A 17,801-nucleotide genomic window follows, 5' to 3' on the forward strand; every position below is an offset into this window, starting at 1 on the left:
GGGTAGAGCACCTCTTGCCAGGAAGCACACTTTTGGCTGCCCTTCCTGAGAGGCTGCAAACTTGACAAAGTGAATGAGTGAATGAGTGTGCTGAGCAGGGAGACCACGGAGCAGAGTATAGGGCCCTGGGCCACCAGGCTGGTGAGAGCAGTGGCAGAGCCAGGGGAGGGCTAGGGGGCGGCGGCCGACTCCCCCTTGCTCCCACCTGGTGCCCAGTGTGCCCCCAGCCTGCTGCTGGCACCAGGGATCAAGTCCTAAAAATTAAAGTGGGGGGGACTCATCAACAAACGCAATGGGACGTGACGTCGCCAGAAATTAGAATATCCAGGTGAAATATGCACATTTCATTAAATTGGCTTTGGATAACCTTGAAAATTGAACAGGACAAATGGCATTTGCCTTTCATAAAATCAACTCACACACAAAACCAAGAGAGGATATTTTATTCTAATAGTGTTTTTGAAAACTTTAAAAGATGTACCTTTTTTTAACTCCAAGAACCAATAAAAATGTTTTACCTGGAACTTGCACTACCAAAATGGGATATTTCACCTTGAGTTGTTTGTTATTTTTCATCAGGTTATATAGTGCAGTGGTGAAGTGTCCGGCCGGCAAATCTGCCGACTGCCGGGGATGGTTTTCATTCATCAATTCAAAGAGGATATTCAATGTTTCTCATTTTTGCTGGGGGGGACTGAGTCCACCCTCTGAATAAAGTGGGTGGACTCCGTCCCCCCATGTGTACCCTCGACTTGAGCCCTGGCTGGCACCCTATTAGCTGACCCCCCTGGCACCAAAAGCTGCCTCTGCTACAGGGTGAGAGGCTGTGAGGCTGTTCTTTGAGAATACCATCACCGACCATAGCACAGGGTTATGATTGATATCCAGCACAGAGTGAGGAGTGCTGAAAGGATAACTGTGTGTCCGCTGCGGTTCTGATGCCATACAACCCTCTCTGGATTTGGAGAGCGCCATAGCAAGACAAATCCCATTGCAGCATGGCAAAGCAACAAATGAGGCAGAGGGAGGACACGTGCAGAGGGGCAGATCTAAAGCAAAACCAAAAGGCTGGACGGTTTGAATAAATCATAGCCATGGCCATAGCTCTGGGCAACCCTCCAGACCACTGTTTTTCAGCCTACCAAAAAGCCATTTCAGAAGGGGAAAGACAATATGAAATTCAGGCCTGGTCCCAATCCGAAGGGGCAGTCCAGCTCGAACTGTTAGGTCACATACCTTCTGCACACGACCACAGGCAAGCCCAGAGATGTTTCAGCATCATCAGTAAGGTGTAGCTTGAGTCTCTAAGCCCAGCAGGATTGGGATCCATGTCTGGGCATACCCGTCTCACTTGGCATGACTAAAGCAAAGCCAAAAGGTATTGGCTTTAGGGTTTTGACTAAATCATAACCAGGGGTTATAGCTCTAGGCAACCATCTAGACCATCGTTTTCCAGTTTGCACAGCCATTGCAGAAGAAGAAAGACAATATGCAATCAGGCTTGGCCCTTTCCCAAATGGGCAGTCCAGCCTGAACTGCTAGGCCACATCCCTTCTGCATGAGTCCACAAGCAACCTCAGACATGCTTCAGCCTCATTGGGTGTCATTGGTGAGGAGCAGCTTGGGTCTCCAGGCTCAGCAAGCTTGGGACCCCCGTCTGTGCATACCATCCCATTCGGTGTGACAGTAGCAGAGGCAAAAGTTGATGGCTGGAAGACTGTGAATTCATCATAACCACAGGCACATCTATGGGCAACCCTCCAGACCATAATTTTCCAGCTTGCCTAGCCATTACAGAAGGGGAAAGACCATATACAATCAGGCTTGGTGCCTGAACTGCTAGGTCGCATATGCATGAGACCACAGAAGGATGGGCTAGAGAGTTGCCCAGAGCTAAGCCCGTAGTTATCTTTACATATATAAAAGGGACATTTGTGGATATGTGTGTGTGCCTGTTCAAAATGTTCAGCATACTCCCCAACATGCTACAAACATGAACTTTGGCATGTGGGTAGGTTCCATGGTGTAGACAATGTAAAAAGTATAAACTATAAATCTAGATTTTGGTATTTTGTAACCGGTCTGCAATTCTTACCCCTGCCATGTTGCTCTTCGCGCGGCAGTGTTGCCATAGTTCTACAGCGGGTGATTGTTCCTAAACTTTCCACACTATCAGCATTCTAGCTTACATTAGCGGTGCTCACTTCTGAAGTCATGCGAGTGACACAAAGCGGTACTTCTGTAGTAATGCGGGTGACAGAAAACTGTGTATGTCTCCTAAATAGTGCCCGCAATGACGTTGTCTGTCACATCATGGCAAATCAATCAAGATAATTACAGGAACTTCATTTCCCAGGAGAGTTGATGAATGTATGCCATCTCAACAGTATGAAGCTTACATGCGTAAACTGTAAACATACGACTACAGCACTTCAAGCTTACGCGCTTCAGCCCTACACGTACGGCACTTAAGATGAGATTGATGCTACCTCGGCTGTAGATCGGGCCACCAATAATGTTGCTGCGCAATATCAACGCTCCAACTCAGTGTAGCTGGAACTGATGGACGGGATTCATGCTTTTCTAATGTGGCTGCTCCAGAGTTGGAAACAATGACGATTTGTTCACACTAGCTCCTACAGGAAAGACTAGCAATACTATCTACAAAGAAGCATTGGTATACTTCATTAAATAAACTTCCAACTAGTCAAAAAATAGTCACAAGCGCCCCTCTGCGAAAACGAACACGGCTAAATGACCTGTTCTTTGGGAAGGTACCCACTCAAGAGTCCGCAGCCACACTTAAGCTCACTGTATCTCTCACAGATGGGGAAATATCCATTGGCATATCAGTCTTTGTCCCACTCACATGGGCAGTCCAGCACCAAAATGCTATGGCAATTCTCTTCTGAACAAGAGTACTAAAAGCAACACCAGACACATGTTTCAGCCTTGTTGGGCTTCATCAGTGAGGTGGAGCTGTGCTACTCTGAGCACAGTGAGCAAGGGGTCCACGTGTGGATGACCCTAGGAAGCTTAAGGTGACTAAATCTAAGTCCCTTAAATAATCAAAAAATAGGCATAGGCGCCCCCCTGCGAGAACGAACACGGCTAAACGACCTGTTCTTTGGGAAGGTACCCACTCGAGAGTCCGCAGCCACACTTTAGCTCACTGTACCTTTCACAGAAGGGACATTCCCATTTGCATATCAGTCTTTGTCCCGCCCACATGGGCAGTCCAACACTGGAATGCTATGTCAATTCTCTTCTGAACAAGAGTACGAACAACAACCCCAGACACGTGTTTCAGCCTTGTTGGGCCTCATCAGTGAGGCGGAGCTGTGCCTCTCTGAGCACAATGAGCAAAGGGGTCACGTCTAGATGACCCTAGCAAACGTAAGGTGACTAAACCTAAATTCCCCTTAAATAATCAACAAATAGTCATGGGCGGCACTCTGCGAGAACAAACACGGCTAAATGACAATGGTTTGCGGCTATTAGCACATTATGATAATTTCTGAACTCTTAACCAATCAGAATGATCAGAGTGCAGTCAATAACTACTGGAATTTACTGCATTATGAACATTCTGACTTCAAAAGCTGACAGGGAAACCACAATGCAATATCAAGACAAGGTTCCTTTTAACAAGGCATTTCCTTTCTGGGCGAGGAGGTCTCATTTTTTACGCAGCAACATTCTATTCAACCCACCAGAGAGAAAGCTGAAACAGGGGAATCTGCTTTCACTTTCTTATTAGAAAACTGTTTCATTCTACATATTGCCCCATGCATGCTGATATTAAACCCACTGGAGTTTAGTCAAGTTTGCAATTAAACTACTTAACTAGACACGCTTGCTATCTACAAATTCTATAATAAAACCACATTTAATTTACTAACTCAGTTTCTCTAGTTGCTTTACTCACTATTAGAGTAATGTTTGTACTTCTCCACCAAAACTACAAAACATGTATTGCTACAGCCAATATGTGCAAATAGCTGTGTAGACATCAGGATGTGTCATTATCACTTGGGATAATGACCTTCCCCAAGTTATGGCACGAGGCAAAGGTGGGTCATCATCCAGCAATAATTGCCCCCCCCCACCCCCGCCATCCTGCCTACAAGGCTATAGTAACAAGTTTCCTCCTTAACACTTAACTTACATCTGCTCACTCCGTCATAGCGAGTGCCATTCATGTGTTTTCCTCTGCACTCCAAGTGTTATTTAAAATAAGCAAGACATGTGTAGATCTGAATACTGAAACCGGAAGCAGATCATGCTGACATTAGCCATACATTTCAGCAATGTCACTGGTGATGTTACATGTGATGCCATCTATGATTGGTGGTTCAGCGCGTTTGCAAGAATGTAAATGATTTCGTGGTAATGTAATTTGTTGCAATCACTGAATTGTTTTCTCAATTTTTTAAATTTTTTTTATTTGGGGTCTCCCCCATTCCTTTTCTTCCCATTAACTACACCTTTAACCCAAGCCCGCAAACCCCCCAGGTTTTGCCCCTTAACCCCGAAATACATGTACCAAATTTGAAGTAATTCGAAATGTTTGCAACAAAGTAAATTACCACAAAGTAGCTCACTTCATTGAAACAATGAGAGACCAATTTGCTACGTAGAACACCTGAGATCAAGAAGGACGGAATACTGTTGGTTTAGTGCTTGATTGAATAGTGGCACTATATACAATTAGCAGCCAAATGAAGGGCAAAAGGGTGAACTTTCTGAAAGAAATAATGATGAGACTAATGATAACAAAAGTCAGGATTGTCTTCTACCAAAGAAATGTCTCCTTCCACTCAGCAGTTAGTTGGGCCTCCGAGTCCCGTAGTGCCAAAGTCTTAGTCTACATAGGTCCCGAGCGGTTGCCTCACCGCCCCTCCTCTAGCATTGCGGATTTACAGCCTTCTACAACCCCCCCTTCTTCCTTCTCTGTCTAGCTTTCCAGGGTTCCGTATCACAAGAAGACGCTACCACCATGTCCTACAAGTAGACAGGTCATGATTTTGGCCTAACCAAAAAAGCTAGGGAGGGGTCTCAGGCACAGACCGATTATGCTCTGGACACCTTCCATTGCCCTTAAGTTTACAGTACCTCCCCTTCCTCCACATTCCTTGCATTGATCCTCCCGCCACCGCCCAGGCCTGCCTATGACTGTCCTAGCCCGCTTGAACCTTCCACCGCTTACTATTTAGGCTCTCGCTCGAATATTTTCTCTCAGTATTTCAGTCTTTGCTCTTCCGCGAATCACCTTTACTCCCCTTGTAATTTTATCTGCAACACTTGTTGACTTGTTTCCGCGTGCCAAGCTACTGCCCGTTTATGTTGCTACCTTCATCCATGTTAGTGGAGGAGTTTGGATTAGGGGTAGGACCCACATTTGCATTGGAATTCACAAAGTTATGTGTATTTACGCACAACACCCCATCCAGAACTCATTACTGAAAGCACATGGTGGTAAAATGACTTCTTTAAGAGCTTCTGATAATTGATCATTCTCCAACCCTGTAGTCCAAAACATGTGGAGAGCCTCAGGTTGCAGACTCCTGCATTAGAGTATGCTGGCGTTTTAGCCGGACAGCTAAGGACCATTAAGCCTTGAAGCTGAGCTGTCTCACGCTGGGCTGCCCTGAATAAATACAGGGCGTGATTGGGTATCTTCACTTTCTGTGAATTGCCCGATAACCTTTGAAATCTGTTAAGTATTTTATGTGGTCAAATGTATAACACCTCGCATGTAGGAGTTAGCTGGAAAAAGGCGAATCACCAACCTGAATCAAATTATTTTAATATTACTTCATTAAATGTGTTGGGGCCCTTGAGGCTAAAATTACTGCTATATTTTAGCCATTTTTTTTTAAACTGGTCGACCACACTGGTCAACACCTCTTTTATAAAGATTTTAGGAAGAGTCTGTTGCTCCCCTCAAGCTCTACCAGTTAATGTGCAACATGTTTTGTGCAACATAGAAAGTGTGCAACATGTAATGTACAATAATGCATAGTCACGTAATTCTCAGAGAAGCATAAACGTACCAGACTCTGCAATTATTCAAGAGTCACTGTAAGATATACAGCCAATCGAAATGAAGCTTCCACCCAGTCATAAGTATTAAACAATCATGGTGAATAAACAAGAACCGATGAAGAAACAGCTAGGTTCCAACTAAGCCTTAATGGACCCGGCACGCCACAGAAAGTGCAATGTGCAGCACAGAGTTCACATTACACAATACATACAATCTCGAGGCTCTCCCAGACTCCATGTCTGTCCATGTAGCCACAGAATATTCCTGCAAATGAATAAAGAAACTGTGCTCCAAGCTTTAGTGGCCCCTGGCCGCTCAGCTAAAAGTGCCATGTGCAGTAAGCATCTCACAGTTCACAAGGCACAGTTCACAGTGTGACAAATCAACTTCCGGGACACCAGTGGTCCAGGGATGAATATCGGTTTCCAAACCATCAATCAGCCCCCACCTCTAGTACACCAGAAGGGATCCGAACAGATTGGAAACACAACTCAATTATAAACCGCTTGTCCAATTTTGGTAACGTGGACGGAACGGCAGGCTTATCTCTGCAAGGTCGTGGATCGTTGGTTAGTTGCAACACAGTGAAAATACAATTACCTAATGATAAAAGGGACTGTCCAGTCCAGGTTGTATAAAACAAATCTGGTTAATTATGATCACAACAGACAGTTCTAGCACACTACAAAATACAACCCACCTTGTAAAGGAATGTAGAGGACAGACAATTTCAAGAAGGAAAAGTGATGCACTCTGGATACTGACAGGAGGGTAGTCGCTAAAGTAATCAATCACAATAGTTCAAGGATACCGGATTTCAACACAAAGGAGCAATGAGTCGTAAAATGTTACTAGGAGCCTTTGGAGAAGGATCAGGTCCAATGCTGAGTTGTTCTTGCTACTCCTTGCAAAGTCTTCTGATGATCTTCCCAAAAGAGGGGCTCAGCCCTCTTTTAAAGCTAAATGGGCCACAGTGATTGGTGTAGGCTAAGCCTACCTTAATGAACCAATCCTGGATCCCCACCAGCAACCTCCTGTATGCATGAGGTCATAACCAGAGTGCTTTGCAACAGAAAAGGTAAAGGGGTGGAAACATGCTCTACTAAGTCACACCCATCGTCCTGAGTGTTGTGGATCAAAGGGTCTCTCTGGTCAATGGAGCTCTCTGTGGTTTCTGATTAAAGCGTAAGGTCTCCCTGGAAGCTGCGGCAAGAACAAACTTTCTGTCTCCATTAATCCACATACTCAAACCTTTTGAATGCGGTCCCTCTGCGGGGGATGACTATTGTAATTCCCAGATATGACACTCTAGTGCCCTTGATACTTCGGGCTTCAGTTTGACACAGTGCATATCCAAGGTTGTTGGAGTTTCCTGTCTCTTGTGTTAGTCCTGCGAACATGCCCCCCGTAGTATGCACATCTGCTACCAACAGAGCTTAACAAAGGACAGGGCGGATCAACGGAGCCTTTGTTAGTTAATTAGGCTGGCATAAAAGGGGTTTGTACAGCCCAGAGTGACAGGTAGCAGCGGCGGGCCAATATGGAGAAACTATAACAGATAAGAGTGCTGCTACCAAAGGGTGAGGACACCGAGGCTTATAATTCAGAGCCTATTATGGTCACCCCATATCAATCAAAAAAATGATTTCATCTTAGATCTGAGATACCAAAAAGGAAATACGCAGAAGGCCAAAATAGGTACAATTCAAAAAGTGATTTATATTATTAGCTCAATGTTTGACATCGTGTGACAATTTAGGGGGAGACTTCTCAGAGGAATGTTTTGCCCCCCCCCTTCTGATGCCATGATTAATTCTTGGCTGTCATATCCCAACTATGACCGGGGGGTGGGCAGTGCCTGTAGGCTGTGTCCACCCAGAGTACACGGGTCTATGTGTATGTCGTGCAATGAGCGTAGGACAATGTGTGCAGATTAGCCCCACACGTTTTCCGGAAGTTCATCTACCATCATTTCACTTCTTTTAAAATAAAAAAAAACCCAGGCGAGCGCACACCCACCGTGCGGATGGTCAAATTCCTCACACACAGTATGCAGACATTCTGTGCATGCAGACCTCATCCCTCCCCTGCCCCAATGTCCACACAAGGACAGAGAATCTTGCGGCTGCTACAAAAATATTGAGATGGCACACTAAAGGGTGCTCTCCCATTCACTCACTATGATTAATTAGCGTCAATTAGCAAAAGAAAGGCAGACCCCAGTCACCTGGCTAAAGTGTTCAATGTGCAGTGCATTTAAACAGTGATTGTAGTGAGTGGGGAAAGTCGGGAGTGCTGTTCCACGACTTTTATATTTTTCTGTTTACCATTCCTCTACTTTTTATGACCATGTTCACCATTCTAGAGAGAGGATTTTTCCATTCATGTCCCTGTGCAAGTGTACAGTTGTAATAGGAGCCTTAGTTTCTTGTCGCTTAGACTATTGCAGTGCCTCGGCCGCAACACCTGCTCACATGTTGCACTGTGCTTCCGCCTACACTCTCCGGCCCTGCCGGGTGCCGCTGTTCCACTACTTTTCTTGGTCCACTTCTGCCACTGCATATAGATGATAACTAAGCAGACCTGCAGTCTTGCTTTGCCCAAGAGCACATAACACCACAAAACAGCCAAGGTCCACAAAAAGTGACATATGAAAACCTCTCTCTCAAGGGTATGAACGTAGTACAAAGAGTCTCTTGCCAGGACCTTGCAGCGCAAAACGCCAAATGCCACTCTCCCCCAACAAGCTTCAGGCTCTGAACGCCAGGCTCCAAGGCTTCTGGACATCAACAGTGCCTGCCCTCCTTTCCCGAACTGTTTGCCCATGGGTCAGCAGCAATATTAAAAGCTGTTGTTTCCTGTGCATGTATTTCCCAAAAACACAGATGGAATGCATTTTTTAATTTGTCCAAAAACCGAGCATGGCTTACTTCTGAAATACTGCATTGGATATTTTGGAAATAGCATATATTTGTCATGACTTTGCTGCCCAGCGTTGGCAAATTCAAAATGAGGGGAGGCGGTAGACTTATGCTGCCGAACACGGTGCCGGATCCCTCTTTATTTCAATAATGCTTTCATGAAGCTTTCTGAAATAGTAAGCCTGTCATTAGGACGTCGAATACAGCCCAGCACCCACAATTTATTCTTGGAAACAGTCTGGAGGAGTTCCTAGGAAACTGATTTTTTCATTACACAGTGCATATTATTTTTTCTTCCAGATCGCATACATTCTTATTATTCTTATTAAAAGAAAACTGCATATTATACTGCACCAACAATGTCTGTTGTTGTATAGGATTTAGCCTTGAAAAAGCCTTTCTTGGGCAAAACTCTTGGCCATAAAGTCAGCTAAATTTGATGTTGGTTTCAATTCGATGTTAAGGCTCAATTTGATGTAGGCTGATGTTGGCTTATATTAAGGTTCAATTTAGCGTTGGTTTACTTTGATGTACAACTTAATGGTTATCCTGACACCTTACTAACCTCACCAAAAAATGTTCAATACTGGCAACTGTGTATAAGGGAAGCTGGCAACTGTGTACAATTTCAATACGATGAGTGCATGATAGGGGAAGCTGGCAACTGTGTATAAGGTCAATATGATCAGGATAAGGGAAGCTGGCAACTACGTATAATTTCAATACGATGTGCATGATAAGGGAAGCTGGCAACTGCCTATAATGTCAGTATGATCAGTGCATGATAATGGAAGCTGGCAACTGCGTATAATCTCAATATGATTAGTGCATGATAAAGGAAGCTGGCAACTGCATATAATTTCAATGGTGGTAAGTCAATTTCGAAAAAAAAATGTCGAAAAACAATAATGTCGAAAAAATTATGTCGAAAAAAATATCGAATTCTTTATTTTTTTATTTATATATTTCTTTGGGGGGTTCGCGAGTAAAAAAAAGGTAAAAAAACAAAAAAAGAGGGGTTTGGGGGAACCCCCCCTTTTTTAATAAAAAACATAGTGAAAAAGAAATTCGATATTTTTTTTCGATATTATTTTTTTTAAATTATGACTTTCGACATTTTGGTATTCGAAATTATCACTATAAACCGGGAAGCTGGCAACTGTGTATAATTTCAATACAATTAGTGCATGATAAGGGATGCTGGCAACTGTGTATAATTTCAATACGATCAGTGCATGATAAGGGACGCTGGCAACTGCGTACAACGTCAATACGATCAGTGCATGATAAGGGAAGCTGGCAACTGTGTATAATTTCAATGCGATCAGTGCATGATAAGGGAAGCTGGCAACTGCGTACAATGTCAATACGATCAGTGCATGATAAGGGAAGCTGGCAACTGTGTATAATTTCAATGCGATCAGTGCATGATAAGGGACGCTGGCAACTGTGTATAATTTCAATACGATCAGTGCATGATAATGGAATCTGGCAACTGTGTATAACGTTAATACGATCATTATACATGATAAGGGAAGCTGGCAACTGCTGGCAACTGTGTATAATGTCAATTCTATCAGTGCATGATAAGGGAAGCTGGCAACTGTCTATAATGTCAATACGATCAGTGCATCATAAGGGAAGCTGGCAACTGCATATAATTTCAATACGATCCGTGCATGATAAGGGAAGCAGGCAACTGCGTACAATGTCAATACGATCAGTGCATGATAAGGGAAGCTGGCAACTGCGTATCATTTCGATACAATCAGTTCATGATAAGGGAAGCTGGCAACTGCGTATAATTTCTATACGATCAGTGCATGATAAGGAAAGCTGGCAACTGCTATAATTTCAATATGATCAGTGCATGATAAGGGAAGCTGGCAACTGTGTATAAGGTCAATACGATCAGTGCATAATAAGGGAAGCTCGCAACTGTGTACAATTTCAATACGATCAGTGAATGATAAGAGAAGCTGGTAACTGTGTATAATGTCAATATGATCAGGCAACTGCTGGCAACTGTGTATAATGTCAATACTATCAGTGCATGATAAGGGAAGCTGGCAACTGTGTATAAAATGCAACTAGAGAAGAAAATCGTCTTGCACAATCAGAAAACTCTATTATAATAACACCATTGCCGCAAACAGACCAAAGACTGCAACCTTCTTTAGCAAGAAGAAAATCACCACCAACCCCCTTCTCTACGGACAAGGAGACCACGACAAAAAAAACAGATCTCATTGCAATCATGTCGGCAATGACGATTGCACTGGCACCGTTCACCAAAATGTACGCCGGTATCAACGAAACCACCGTTCACCAAAATGTACGCCGGTATCAACGAAACCTTCAAAGATCACACAACGTTGATAGCCATGATGCATACAAAGCTGATCTACGTAGAGAGTTTCATAACAGCTTTGGATAAAATGAAAGAAGTGGTTGTTTGCGAAAATGTAGAGAGAGAAACAGCTTACAACCAGAAACCAGCTGCGACGGGAAGCAAAGAACAAAGAAAACCAGAAACATCACACGTCAGCACCCAAACGCTTTATGAAACAAAGTAAACCCAGACTACAGACACACATAATGTTTCATATGAAGATGCCACTGACACCATAACTGAAGCACTAAAATCCACAGCAAAAACCGGTAGGACTACACGACCGGCAGTGCATAAGAATCAAAGCAGAAAAGTAACTCAGGGAAGCCCGCTCAAAACTTGCCACACTTGAATATCAAGCTGGCACCCAGATGTATATATTTAAAATCAAGCTAACAAAAGGACCAAAAGTCTTGTCACACTGAAAACTCTAACATCGAGGAAGTTCAAAATCAGACTATTGATGACACTTACCCTTTGTTTAACAAAAAAACATGCTGGAAATCCCTTCTAACACAAAAAACAACATCCACAAATGACAGCCAATTGAACGTGATGTCCTCACTAGAAAAAAAAGAAACGAAGGAAAACAATCGATTCCCTATCCCGGCACCAAGAAAATTAGGACCAATTCTCTGATTAAAAGAAGATGTAATAGTCATACCTGATAATGTTCAGGTCAACTACAAACCATCTGCAAAAAATCGCAGAAGAATCGGTGGAGTCAGTAGACTTGATGGACCTGTCACAGTATTCGATCAAATGATCGGAATCAGAGCTCAATTCAGCAAATGTGAGAAGAAATTTAAGAAACAACAAATAATCAGACAAAGGACAGATCACATTTGGAGAAAATCAATAATACAGAAATCTTTATGACACTAGCAGAAAAATGTGAACAACTAGCAGAGATAGAAAAACGCAGCCTAAATGGTTTCAAATCTCAGAAACCACAAGAGACTCCAAATAAAGAACAAAACAGGGAAAGGGGGAAACAAGAATTAGGAAGAACACACAATAGTTCCTGAACCAAGGAAAATCAGAATCACTTAAGAAAACCAGACTTTACGGAGAACGGAAAAACTGAGGGCCCAAGACAGAAAATAATGTCCAGGAAAGAACGCTGGTTACCTGAAGACCATCATCAGAGAACGAATGAAAGAGCTGAACAGGGCACCGAGCGACGTCTTACATACCTAGAAAAAAACAAAAGTCTCAAAAACTTTAAACTGGAGCAAATTGGTGGGAGACAAGGAGAAACAATCCTAAACAGGAAAAATGTAATGATACTGATCAAATGTATTCGTATTATCCGTCAAATCTGTACGGATGACATAGAAATCGTGGAATTTGGATCCAGCGGGAGAACGGACTGTGTATGGGGTCATTAGGAGGTTGGAGGTAAGTAACTGTCCTTACCGGCATGGAGCAAAAACCGTGTCCGTGTAGGTAAGAGCCAGCTAATAGAGGGTTATTACGACTTCGCGGGCACGAGCTTTGCGCCATGCCGGTAACGACATTGCCGGCATGCCGCAAAAGTCCCGAAAATGGCCCTTAGCCGCATCATGTAAAGCGCAGATTCAACTACCGGCATGAATCAAGGCGGCATTAGCGGTCACCGCTATTAGCAGTGACCCCTAATAACAGTCACCGTAAATAAGCGGAACCGGAAGTAGCGGCATCGCACAGGAACGGGAAAGAGCACGGCGGCCATCTTTAAAAACACAATCCATTGCTTTCCTCAGCAGCCACGACCTGTAGTATATTGCTGTGTGCCAAATTCAGTCCACAACAACAATACAATGCCCAAGGCTGTGAAAAAGGGCGCCAGCGCAAGGAGCGCTTCAATGAAGATGAGCTCACCATGCTGGCGGAGACCCTGGCAGAGAATGCTGATGTCGTGTTTGCCCAGAGCCTCAAGAGGGAGGCTGTCATCAGAAAGAAGGAGATCTGGGCACTATTGGTACAAAAAGTAAGCGCGGTTGGCAACACCCCCTGCACAACTAAGGACTGCAGGAAGAGGTGGGATGACTTGCGCCTGCGAGTCCGCAACATTCTCTCGGCAAACAGGAGCCAGGCCATGGCAACTGGTGGAAGAGCTAGCTCCCCGATAAAGCTGTCCCGGTGGGAGGACATATGTGTCAGCTTGATCGGCATGGAGGCCATTGAAGGCGTGGGAGACATGGAGTGTGGCGCCACCTCAGCGGCGGAAGGAGGTGATGTCCTAAGAAAACACTGTAATGCAGAGTCTGATGATAGTCCACCAATATGTCTGTCTAAAGAGGCAAGCCATGGCCCAATACACACACATTCCCAGCCTAGTTGTCGTACGTAGCACAGACACATGCAGATGCCTGCAGCAAGGCAATGCCATACATCAAACAAACCACACTAAGATGTTAATTGCATAAGTCACACTGCATGCAGGCCACAACAAATATGCATGTCACATAGCATACGTCTGCCCCAACATGAGTGACCCCGACGGATGCCTGCATTACCCACCCATATAGCAAGCAACGTGAACATCCAAAGTCCACTGGCTATTACCCTCTATTGTGTAGATGAGCAATAATACAAATGTATGCATGATGCTTCTCAAACCATCACTCATGCCGTCCCTCTCTTTGACCCCCACAGACTCAGACCATGACAGAGAGGCCCGGAACGCACCCCCACAGCCGAACACACCCCGGAAGAGGGCCCGGGATGAGGGCAACAGGCCTTCAACCTCCAAAGCCCAACACAAGCCTTGCCATGCACCGCAGAGGAAACCACCTCCGGATGCCACGGCACTGGTGCCGCCAAGGTCCGTCGGCACAGAAACCACAACTCCAGTCACACTAGTACAGGACACAGCTGATGCTGCACTCTCAGCAGAGAACAGTTCTGTCGGGGAGGCAGCAGCTACAGCACCCCTAGCTGAGGACAAGGCGCAGGAAGAGGTGTGGGTGCCCGTGGAGGACGACTCCTCCGACATGCCTCGCACACCAAGTCCGCCACCACCCCCCAGCTCACATCAGTAGACTCCGACCACGGCACCACCTCGGAGCAGTCTGGGGGGGAGAACAACCAAGGGGCCATGAGTCCCATAGGGGACCCAATAGGAATTGTGCATGACACCCAAGCACCTTCCACCTCTACAGGTGTACCGGCGGGGGTGCAGCGACAGGAGGAGCTAACTGCCCTGGTGCGACAATTTGTAACTGGCAATGCCCAAGCAGGAGTGGCACGAAAACACTGCCTCTCTGGGCAAGATCATTGCCGATAGCACAAGTAGACTGTGCGAGGAGGTATCAGCCCTGCAGCAGGTCCTCAGCCGCATTGCTGATGCAATGGAGGCTGAGCGTCCGGACCCCCCAAATGGAGCAGGCGGCCACTCCATCATCCTCGAGCTCTACACAGACTAGCCCACTACGCAGGTCAGCGCGCACCCTGCTCCGCCCGGACATGCCACGACCAGGTGCAGGGAGTGGCGGGAAGTAGACTGGCCAGACTGATGAAGGCAATGGACACTTGTTTGGACATGTGTTGGAGAGTTGTGGGGGGAGGGGGAAGGGAGTGAGGGTGTGTGAGGGTGTGTGTGGGAGTTGTGGAGGAGAGGGTGGGGGTGAGGGTGTGTGGGTTGAGGGTGTGTGGGGGAGTTGTGGGGGGAGGGGGTGAGGGTGTGTGGGGGAGTTGTGGGGGGAGACGGAGGGGGGTGAAGGTGTGTGGGGAAGTTGTGGGGGAAGGGGGAGAGGGGGAGGGAGGGGGAGGGTTAGTGTTAGTGCACTTTCATCTTCATTGGACATTTCAATACACCCGTTGTGTGAAAAATATAACTTGAGTGGACATTCCTCACTGCGCATGTGTCATGTATTCTCATACAGTGCATAGTGTACATGTACTCCCACACCCAGTGCCCTCTGTCCAACTATCATGTCACCCTCTGCAGTCATGTGTGTCAGAAATATTGTACAATCATGTTGTGGGGGGGGGGAAGGGAGTGAGGGTGTGTGAGGGTGTGTGTGGGAGTTGTGGAGGAGAGGGTGGGGGGTGAGGGTGTGTGGGGTGAGGGTGTGTAGGGGAGTTGTGGGGGGAGGGGGGGAGGGTGTGTGGGGGAGTTGTGGGGGGAGACGGAGGGGGGTGAAGGTGTGTGGGGAAGTTGTGGGGGAAGGGGGAGAGGGGGAGGGAGGGGGAGGGTTAGTGCACTTTCATCTTCATTGGACATTTCAATACACCCGTTGTGTGAAAAATATAACTTGAGTGGACATTCCTCATTGCGCATGTGTCATGTATTCTCATACAGTGCATAGTGTACATGTACTCCCACACCCAGTGCCCTCTGTCCAACTATCATGTCACCCTCTGCAGTCATGTGTGTCAGAAATATTGTACAATCACTGACTGACGCACAGCACGTCCCTCCTGTGCATCGGCACTGCGATGATGTGCAGCCACATCTTCTCCATCCCCTTCATCATCACCAGGTGGTAGCAGTTCAATGTCAGGGGGCAGGGGCACGTTCCGTCAGATACACATGTTGTGCAGCATGACACATGCCATGATGATCTTGGCCACCTTTTCATGTCTGTAGAGGAGTGCCCCACCCTGCTAAGGCAGCGAAACCGTGCCTTCAACAGGCCAAAGGTCTGCTCAATGACCACACGGGTACGGGTGTGGGAACGATTGTAGTCCTCCTCGTGCCTGTTCTGTGTGTTTCGGATAGGGGTGAGGAGCCACAGCTTCAAGGGATAGCCACTGTCACCTGCATGGGAGGCAAAAAAAGGTACATGTCAGTCGATTCATGATGGACAGCTGTACTAGTCACACATGCCTGCAGATTATCGTTGGTCACATGCACATGTCCCTGGTTGTATGCACGACATTTTTAGGCCCTCAATGTGTCCTGTGCCATGGAATAATGGTGTGGGTTGCATCTTCAAGATGATACACGGTGTGCACTGCCATCTTGTTGCTCATGCATTGTGTACGCATACAGCTGTGTTCGTGTCTAATTTGTGATGTGCTGTGTTCTATATGATTTTCTGACTGGGAGCGTTGGCAGTAGGCTCTGCAATAGGCATTCAGCACTGATTTTTCCCATGGTGACATGCAGCATTCCTGTGGTAGTGGCGGCCCTGTGACAGACCGTGGATTCCCTTGGTGGTTTTGTTCAATGCACTCCGATGTATGCTTGTCCTGTGTGGTGATTTGCTGGAGACAGCAACATAGTGCATATTCACTGCATGTTGCTGGATGGTGTTACGGAGGGTGAGGTCCGCTTATGAGTGGTGCACGTGTTGTGGTATGTGGGGTGGTTTACTGTTTGTCATGTTGTGATAGGTGTCGACCTTACTTCATTCCTATGGGATTTGGGTGTCATGTTCTGTTTGGGATGCTTTGGGGCACAGTGTTTAGTGATGTGCACATCGTGCTGTCACATCAACATTGACACAATGGTGGTGTGTGCATCTCTCCACCTATTTCAGTGCCATGTGCCTATCATGCAACTTACCAAGCAGCCAGGCACGTCGTCCAGCATGTCACTCCATGTAGCGTGGTAGCGTGGAGTTCCGCAGGACCATAGAGTCATGGGTTGATCCGGGATATCGGGCACAACAATGTGTGATGATCTTGCTGGCGTCACATACCATCTGCACATTGATGGAGTGGTATTGCTTACAGTTGCGGTATGCGAGACCACCAACTCCACGTGGGGGCTGTCGAGGGCACCTACACAATTTGGCATGCCTGCCAGTGCATGGAAGCCAACTTTTGTATCAAAAATCTCCTGGGGAGTCTGTGGTAGGGATATGTAGTCCTCTGTGTGCTTGAGGAGGGCATCCAGCATTTGGTTCAAAATGCGAGAAAATAAGGGTTGTGATATGCCATGCATGTGCCCCACTGTGTGCTGGTAGGTGCCTGTGGCAAAGAAGTGGAGCACCGACACTAACTTCAGTAGAGGGGGGATGGCGGCGCGTATTTCGATGAGGCTGACAATGTCATTGTGTATTGTGTATCATGTCCACGATGGTGGTGATGGTGTCCTGGTCCAGACGGTACAGGGTGTGGATCTGCTCAGGGGCTAGGTTGAATGGACTGGCTCTGATGCGAGGGATTGGGGGCTGCCTGCGTGGTACCGCTGGCTGCACTGGTGGGGCATGCTGGGCCTGTCTCACCCTCCTACGCCTCCTGCATCTCCTCTGTGGTGCCTGCTGTTGTTGTTGTTGCTGGTGTAGCAATGCAAGCATGTCATGCATCCCCAGTATTGCTACTACTATTGGAATCATCTTGGTGTGGGAAGGGGTGTGGTGTGTGGGTGTGCTCCTTTTGTGCTGGCCCAGACTCCATTGCCTCCACCTGTGCTGATTGTGTGCACCTGTGGCAGTTGGGAACACTGCACATAGCATTTTAACGCCTTCATGATGCCGGTATTTGCTTGTCCGCCTGACTTGTG

The 17,801-nt window shown here is 46.3% G+C and overlaps 1 protein-coding gene across 1 annotated transcript in view; it reads left to right on the plus strand.

Moving 5' to 3' along the window:
* PLCD4 (phospholipase C delta 4) overlaps positions 1–17,801 on the plus strand; it is a 679,750-nt gene that overhangs the window by 428,672 nt on the left and 233,277 nt on the right. The window lies entirely within an intron of this gene.

Source organism: Ambystoma mexicanum, chromosome 9 (genome assembly GCF_040938575.1).
Source record: "Ambystoma mexicanum isolate Mex_15411 chromosome 9, UKY_AmexF1_1, whole genome shotgun sequence".
NCBI lineage: Eukaryota > Metazoa > Chordata > Amphibia > Caudata > Ambystomatidae > Ambystoma > Ambystoma mexicanum.